The 8,179-nt window shown below is 43.6% G+C and overlaps 1 pseudogene; it reads left to right on the top strand.

Moving 5' to 3' along the window:
• The first annotated feature begins 314 nt into the window (after positions 1 to 314).
• On the top strand, positions 315 to 3,036 carry LOC136470960 (terpene synthase 2, chloroplastic-like; annotated as a pseudogene).
• The last annotated feature ends 5,143 nt before the right edge of the window (positions 3,037 to 8,179 follow it).

The raw sequence follows: 8,179 nt of genomic DNA on the forward strand, positions 1-8,179 counted from the left end.
GGGCTCTACCGCGCGTGCAGATTCACACGCACACTACAGTCCTACAGGAACAGAGACTAGGGGACTGACAGGGACACTGAAGGTGATGTATCTGTATGCCCTGAGAAGAGAACGAACGAAGAGACCTATCACCTATACTAACGACAGGATTTGGACTGCAGTTTGATGCTGGCTCACATGCATAAACACCACACAGCAAACATGTGTACCCTAGCTCGGTACACATGTGCTACATACTACTACGCTCGTCGCTCGGCCTATAAATTGGAGGGCCTGGGCTCACCTCGATGTATATCACTCACAAGCAGGCAGAACTGCACACGGCAAAACAATATACATATAGGCATCATTAGCAGCTTGCTTGCTTGCTTTCTGATTAGGTTGTTTCGTTAGTTCGAGTACTGACTCTCTCTACCAGGACCAATAATGTCTGCTGCACCTGCACGCATCATCTTCTCCTTCTCCTCCGTGGAGCCTCTTCTCCTTGCAGCTTCGCCGGCAGCAGCTGGAAACAGCCGGCAAGGCCGCCGCCGTGGCGAATTCATCCGCCCTTTGGCGGCATCCAACAAGCTTCTGCGCAATGATTTTGATCTCCAGGTAGCCTAGCAAGCCATGCATATCCATTTCTTTTCATTAGTTCTAGATGAACTGTGTGACCCTAACTCTAGTTAATTAGATTTTCTTCACAAATCACAATATAATTATAATAATGACTTGATAAAATGGTAGCACGTCCAAAAGTTTCATATATTATATGTGCTCACTCTCCATGAAACATACCTGTAGGAGGGCCTGATGGACGTCCAAAAGATTCTCCATCAACGTCAAAAGAGCGACCGGGAGATCATGGTCACCATCGATAACCTCAAGCGCCTCTGCATCGACCACTACTTCGAGGAAGAGATCCAGAGCGCCATGAGTGCTTGCATGAATCTCGTCCACAGCGATGATCTCTTCGATGCAACCCTTGCATTCAGGCTCCTGAGAGAGGCCGGCCATGATGTTTCAGCAAGTCAGTGGATCTATACAGAGAATTATATATATTGTTACTACTCTCAAACATATATGATGTTATATCATTTTGGAAATTAGAAAGAATATATATGTCCATGTCCAAAGTATAAATGGTTTATACCATCATCGATGTGCAGCAGATGATGTTCTATGGAGGTTCACCCGGCAGCGACGGCGAGTTCAAGCTCTCTCTTAGCAAGGACATCAGAGGACTCCTGAACCTGCATGACATGTCTCACCTGAACATGGGAGGAGAGGCAATACTCTACAAGGCAAAAGAGTTCTCTAGCAAACACCTTGCATCTACCATTAGGTACCTGGAGCCAAGCCTTGCAGAGTATGTGAGGCAGTCCTTGGACCACCCTTACCACCTGAGTCTGATGCCGTACAAAGCTAGGCATCACCTCACCTACATGCAGAGCCTGCCCACCAGAGACACGGCAGTGGAGGAACTAGCAGTTGCAGAGTTTCAGCTCAACAAATTACTGCACCAGCAAGAAATTCAAGAGATTAAAAGGTATGCAAATGAGTGCTGATGATCTTCCTAGCTAGTTAGTCGTATCATGCATATATGCTCTAGTGCTAGATCAGCTGCATGATAATTTCTTCAGAAGTTTATGTAAAACTGTTTAGAAATTTATATTCCAGATTTTTTTCTAAGAGTGAGTGGTAATTATTTCCTGTTATGAATTATAATGGTGAGATATTTCATTAATGTGATGCAGATGGTGGATGGGCCTAGGATTGGCTCAAGAAATACCTGTGGTGCGGGACCAGGTGCTGAAATGGTACATGTGGTCCATGACAGCCCTCCAAGGATGTTCCTTCTCTAGATATCGTGTTGAGATCACGAAGATAATCTCGCTTGTCTATGTTGTGGACGACATATTTGACCTTGTTGGTACACTAGAGGAGCTCTCCCTCTTCACTGAAGCAGTCAAAATGTAAGCTTGCATATGGTAAATGATATGTATAATTATTGTTGTCATATTTATAAAAATATAAATAATGTTAATTTAAAAAAAAACATAATTGGCAGGTGGAATACCGCGGCTGCTGATTCACTCCCTAGTTACATGAGGTCATGCTACAAGGCTCTTTACACCATTACAAATGATATCGCAGATATGGCCGAAAAGGAGCATGGAATGAACCCTGTTAATCATCTTAGAAAAGCAGTATGTTACTAAATAATTCTATCTGGTATACACTTCTTCAATTTATCTGCATAAATAGTAGTAAAAAAATATAGCTATAGTTTACAAATTTACCAGTTTTAAAACTTGCTAAAATGATTCACAATAAAATTTATTTAAAATTATAAATGAAACCACATTGAACAATTGCGCTAACACTAGAAATTCCACAATTTTCTGCAGTGGGCGGTGTTGTTTGATGGATTTATGATTGAGGCAAAATGGCTAGCAACCGATCAGGTTCCTACTGCCAGAGGATTACCTGAGAAATGGTGTTGTCACATCAGGAGTGCCGCTTACATTTGTACACATATTCATCATGCTAGGGTGTGATCAAAGTACTGAAGCACTCATTGACCACATGCCCTCCGTCATCTCTTGCCCAGCCAAGATTCTCCGGCTTTGGGATGACATGGGCAGTGCAGAGGTTAGTTGAACAGACACTTGTTATAAATGTTTTCACCTTTTGCACATCAAATTTTCAAAATCCAAATTGCCCTATAATATTTAGCAGCAAACCTTTAGCACTTTTGTTCATGGATTTTTCAGGATGAATCTCAGGAAGGATTCGATGGATCGTATAGGGATTTTCTACCTCATGGAGAACCCTAGATGCAGCCCTACTGATGCGAAGCACATATGCGTAGCTTGATCGCAATGGAGTGGGAGGAAGCTCAATAGGGAGTGCTTATGCACGAGGATCTTCTCCTCTAACTTCACACAGGTCTGCTTGAACACCGCGAGAATGATCAGTGTCATGTACTCGTACAACAAGAAACAGAGGCTCTTGTCCTTGAGGACCTATGCAAGGATGTTGATACTTTGAAGCTTTGCTCCATGCAAATCCATGTGTCATGCCTAATTTATGTCACTCCTTGTTAGTTGAGACCAATGTAGAAATCAGAGCATGTAAATTAGATAGCTGGATTAAAATATTTGGGCAAAGAAGGATGATGATATATCCATCTTCTTGAAAAAACGTATTGTTGAAATACGCAATGGAAGTAGTAGTTTTGTAGGAGCCACCACAACTATGAGGCATGTCAACAAGGTTACCATGGCATTTTAGAGCTACCATGAGTAATATATAGAGAGGAAGGGGTGGGCGCTAGTACAGACTGTTTGGAGAAAAATCACCCAGCAGAGGAGGATCTCTCTGTGCATAATAAAAATATGTGCGGGCATGCCAGTGTGAGTACACGAAAATAAAGAAAGAGGGAACACAAGTTTTTTATTCATATTTATGAAAAATACAAATATGGGTTCCCTTGTACAAATGCGTGCTTCATAGCCTGCTGGCGGCGATCTGACTTAGGCGATATGGTCTTCAAGGTTCCTGGGGCCTCAGAAAAGCTCCCAGTTAATTACCCCTGCGAGTCAAGCTCACAGAGTACCCCTCCGATTAAGCTGCTGTGGGTCGTCGTCTTCAATCTTCGCTTCATGTCTCGATGCATGTGTTGGTGTAGATGTAGGTGGCGTCGGTGTGAGAGCCTCGTCGGTCTATGAGCCGGTACAACATGGCTGGAATATCAGACATGCCTGTCTGCGTCGTTCACCTCGTCGGTGTCGAACGGCGCATGGTGTATCGCAATCGCACTTGCATGGTTGGTGTAGCTTGGATCGCCTCGGACTTCTTCGGTAGCATCGTCGTGGTACGCCGTTGAACTTGATCACGTGGAGTTGTTGGAGTGGTTGTTGATGAAGACTTGACTTGGCGTTGCTTCTTCCTTGTACGTAGATGCGTACACTAGTAGAGAAACGACCTTTGATCTACTTCGAAATTTGGCTGTAGTCCCGGTATTTTTCGCACCCAGGACTAGAGAAACCTTTAGTCTCGGTTGGTAGCTCCAACCGGGACTAAAGGTCCCTGCCCAACGGCTACTACGCCAGGCTTTTGCTGGAGGGGACCTTTAGTCCCGGTTGGATCTACCACCGGGACTAAAGATTCACTTTTACTCCCGATTTGTCCCTCCAACCGGGATTAAAAGTCTACTCCCGGCTGGAGGATCCGTCTGGGACTAGAAAGGGACCTTTAGTCCCGGTTTCTGTCTACAACCGGGACTAAAGGTCCCCTCCTATATACCCCTTGTTCCTCTCCGAGCCCGAGCCACTTTGAGCTCAGTGTTCGTGCTTCATCGCCGGCCTCTCTTCTTCCTCATCACCGGTGATCATAAGATTTCTTCCATTCCTCCATCGATTCTTCGGTTCTAAAGGTTACCAACTTTATACTCTCATGTTTCATTAGTAGCTTATTTCATTTGTACACTAGATATATGTGGTTTTTTTATGGTAGATTTTTTTTATTTGTAAGCCATTTAAGCTCAAAATCACTTTAAAGTTTGCATATTTGGATGAAGGAAGGTTAAAGTAGTTATTCAAAACTAGTATTGAGCTTTTATTTCTAGCATGCATAGTATACTTCATGCTTTAGAGATATAGAGAATTTTAGAGTTTTTTTTAATTTTATTTATTTATAAAATGAGAAATTTATATTATATTAAAATGAGTATAGAGAGTAGATGGCAACTACTTCCGGTCCTCGGCCTCTCATCGGGTTACAAAGCGACGGAGGCCGGATCTCCCTCTCATTGCATGCGGCAAGTGTGAGGAGAAGATTGTGATGGAGTACTAGGTGAGGAAGGAGTGTCCCAACAAGGGCCGTATCTTCTACAAGTGTCCAGATCGCAATGTGAGTTATTTTATCGCATTTGATGATTATGGTTAATTTATACTTATTTTTATAATGATTGTGATTAAAGTTCTAATTTTTATTTTAATTTCAGTGGGATGGCACTGGATGTTTCAGGCTGGTGCGGGAAGGAAGAGTATGTTGAACACGTGCAAAACTCTCTTGCACAGGCGGCTGATGAGGCAGTGATCCTACGGAAGAAGCACATAGATGTTGAACAAATGCATGATCTGTCTGTTTTAGTTGGGATTGGTCGCGAAATTCTTATGCTGCTGAAGTACATTTTAGCTTTAGTTTTTTAGTGATAGTTGGGATTGTCTATATTGTAGCGAGACTTTCATAAATTAATACCTTATGTGGTGACATGCATGTCGTATAATTAACTAATTATGTTCTAGGTTTTAATATGGTATGTATATCATGTAATGCAGATGAGCCGGCATTGGATGTACAATGCTGATCGCCGCTCCCAAGAGTTTATTGAGGGCGTGCATTCTTTCTTACGTGTGGCCAAGGCAAACAAACGCGATGGTTTCATGTGCTGCCCATGTGCCATATGTAAGAATTTGAAGGAATATGCTAGCTCAAGGAGTCTTCATTCACACTTGTTGAAATCAGGTTTCATGCCAAACTATATTTGTTGGACGAAGCACGGAGAAACCGGGGTTGTAATGGAAGAAGGTGAAGAAGAACAATGGGACGATGATGGCATTATTGCTGAATATGGGGCCTTCAATGATACTGCAATGGGGGAAGCTGAAGAAGAGGTAGGGGTAGAAGATGAGCCCGTTGATGATCTTGGTCAGACCATTCGTGACGCACAAAGAGAATATGAAAGTGAAAAGGAGAAGATCAAGTTCGAGCGCATGCTAGAGGATCATAAGAAATTACTATACCCAACTTGTGATGCGGGGCAGAAAAAGTTGGGTACCACACTGGAATTGCTGCAATGGAAGACAAAGAATGGTGTATCTGACAAGGGATTTAGGAGTTACTGAAAATCCAAAAGAAGATGCTTCCGAAGGATAACGAATTATCCGCCACTACGTACGAAGCAAAACATGTACTCTGCCCTTTGGGATTAGAAATCCAGAAGATACATGCATGTCCTAATGACTGCATCCTCTACCATGGCGAGGGGTACGAGAAGTTAGATGCATGCCCAGTATGTCATGCATCACGGTATAAGATCAGGTGAGATGACCCTGGTGATGTTGAGGGCGAACGTCCCACGAAGAAATCCCTGCCAAGATTATGTGGTATGCTCCTATAATACCACGCTTAAAACGTCTGTTCAGAAACAAAGACCATGCAAAGTTGTTGCGATGACACAAAGAAGACCGTAAGGTAGACAATATGTTGAGACACCCTGCTGATGGGTCCTAGTAGAGAGCAATCGATAGAGAATTCTTGGAGTTTACAAATGACGCAAAAAAACTTAAGGTTTGCTTTAAGTACGGATGGTATGAATTCTTTCGAGGAGCAGAGCAGTAGTCATAGCACTTGGCCTGTTACTCTATGTATCTACAACCTTCCTCCCTGGTTATGCATGAAGCGTAAGTTTATTATGATGCCAGTGCTCATCCAAGGCCCAAGGCAACCTGGCAATGACATCGATGTGTACCTGAGGCCACTAGTTAAAGAACTTCTACTTTTGTGGAACAGACCAGGTGTACGTGTGTGGGATGAGCACAAACAGGAGCACTTTGACCTGCGAGCATTGTTGTTTGTAACAATCAATGATTGGCCTGCTCTAAGTAATCTTTCAGGACAATCAAACAAGGGATATAATACATGCACGCACTGTTTCGATGACATTAAAGGTATATTCTTGAAAAAATGTCGAAATGTCATGTACCTTGGCCATCGCCGATTTCTTTCTGTGAATCACCCCCTAAGAAAGAAAGGCAAGCATTTTAAAGGTAAGGTAGACCACCAGACCAAGCCGGCAACCGAACTGGTGAGGATGTACTCAATATGGTCAAGGATGTGAAAGTAGTATTTGGAAAGGCACATGGCAGCGAACCTGTTCCGAACGACGTCGACGGTCACGCACCCATGTGGAAGAAAAGTCCATAGTTTGGGAGCTACCCTATTGGCAAGTCCTAGAGGTCCGTAGCGCGATCGACGTGATGCACCTGACGAAGAATCTTTGTGTGAACCTGCTAGGCTTCATGGGTGTGTATGGGAAGTCTAAGGACACACTTGAAGCACGATAGGATAGAGTTAACAAAGGTTTTAGTGATCTGGCTCTTAACATTCTAGGAGGTGATGGGGAGAAGACTCTAGGAGAAGCAGAGAAGACATTCATACTATGGCACAAGCGCTATATCATTATTCCCGGGGTCTCTAGTCCACCACCGCTTCCTCAATTGCTAGACAATAGGTGCGGACAAAAGTGAACGCAAAATTTTTCACTAATTTCTATTGATGTGCATGATTAAAAATAACAATTTCTTATACCTAATTATTCTTTTTTGTACTCACACAGCAGGGTATCCGACAACCTAAGTCCAATTATCCAATCTCCAGATCATCATAGTGCTCCGGGCAATCAGGTGGCAACGCCGCCACCCCGCCACCTCCAAGGAGGTCTCCAACGCCTTCCCCGCCTCCCTTGATGACTAGGAAGAAGCCAGCTCCTAAGAGGTCCGCCCCGCAAACGAAGCCGTTGGCCCACCAGCCGGCAAAGAAGAAAGCCTCATCTAATCCAGTATTCCCCAAAACTGTCTTACGAGAAAAGTGAAAAGGAATTAATCCTGCAGTACAAAAAGATGTGGAGAGTTTCTTCGAAAAAGTGAAAAAGCAATGAGAAGCGAGGGAGAACCCGGAGAAACCGTACTTCTACCTACCTCCAGATCTTCTAAGAAAGAAGGTGGACCAGAAAAAGCGGGAATCTCAAAAGACCCTGCCAAAATCGGACTACGACCGCTCTCTCACCAAGTCATTTGAGGCGCGCAGAAAAAGACTAGACCAGGGAAAGATGTTGCACAACTCGAACAACAATCGCAACAATCAGCCCTCCTCTTGTCGTTTGTAATGAATATGGTTCGAACTTAGACTTAGACGTCGATTTTGAGGAGCTGGCTCGGTTTTACAAGGAAACTGGTTTGGACCTTGCCCAAGTGCTCGCTAAAGGACCATCTGCTCTAAAAGTAGATCCTTAAAAGAAATTTGAACATGGAAAGAGTCTATACAACCCTGAGGCCTTAGGTGAACTGGGTACGTAAATGTACCTGCTAAACAAGTGGTATATGTCGACGTTGAACGTGGAGAGGCC

The sequence above is a fragment of the Miscanthus floridulus genome, chromosome 8 (assembly GCF_019320115.1).
Source record: "Miscanthus floridulus cultivar M001 chromosome 8, ASM1932011v1, whole genome shotgun sequence".
Classification (NCBI taxonomy): Eukaryota; Viridiplantae; Streptophyta; class Magnoliopsida; order Poales; family Poaceae; genus Miscanthus; species Miscanthus floridulus.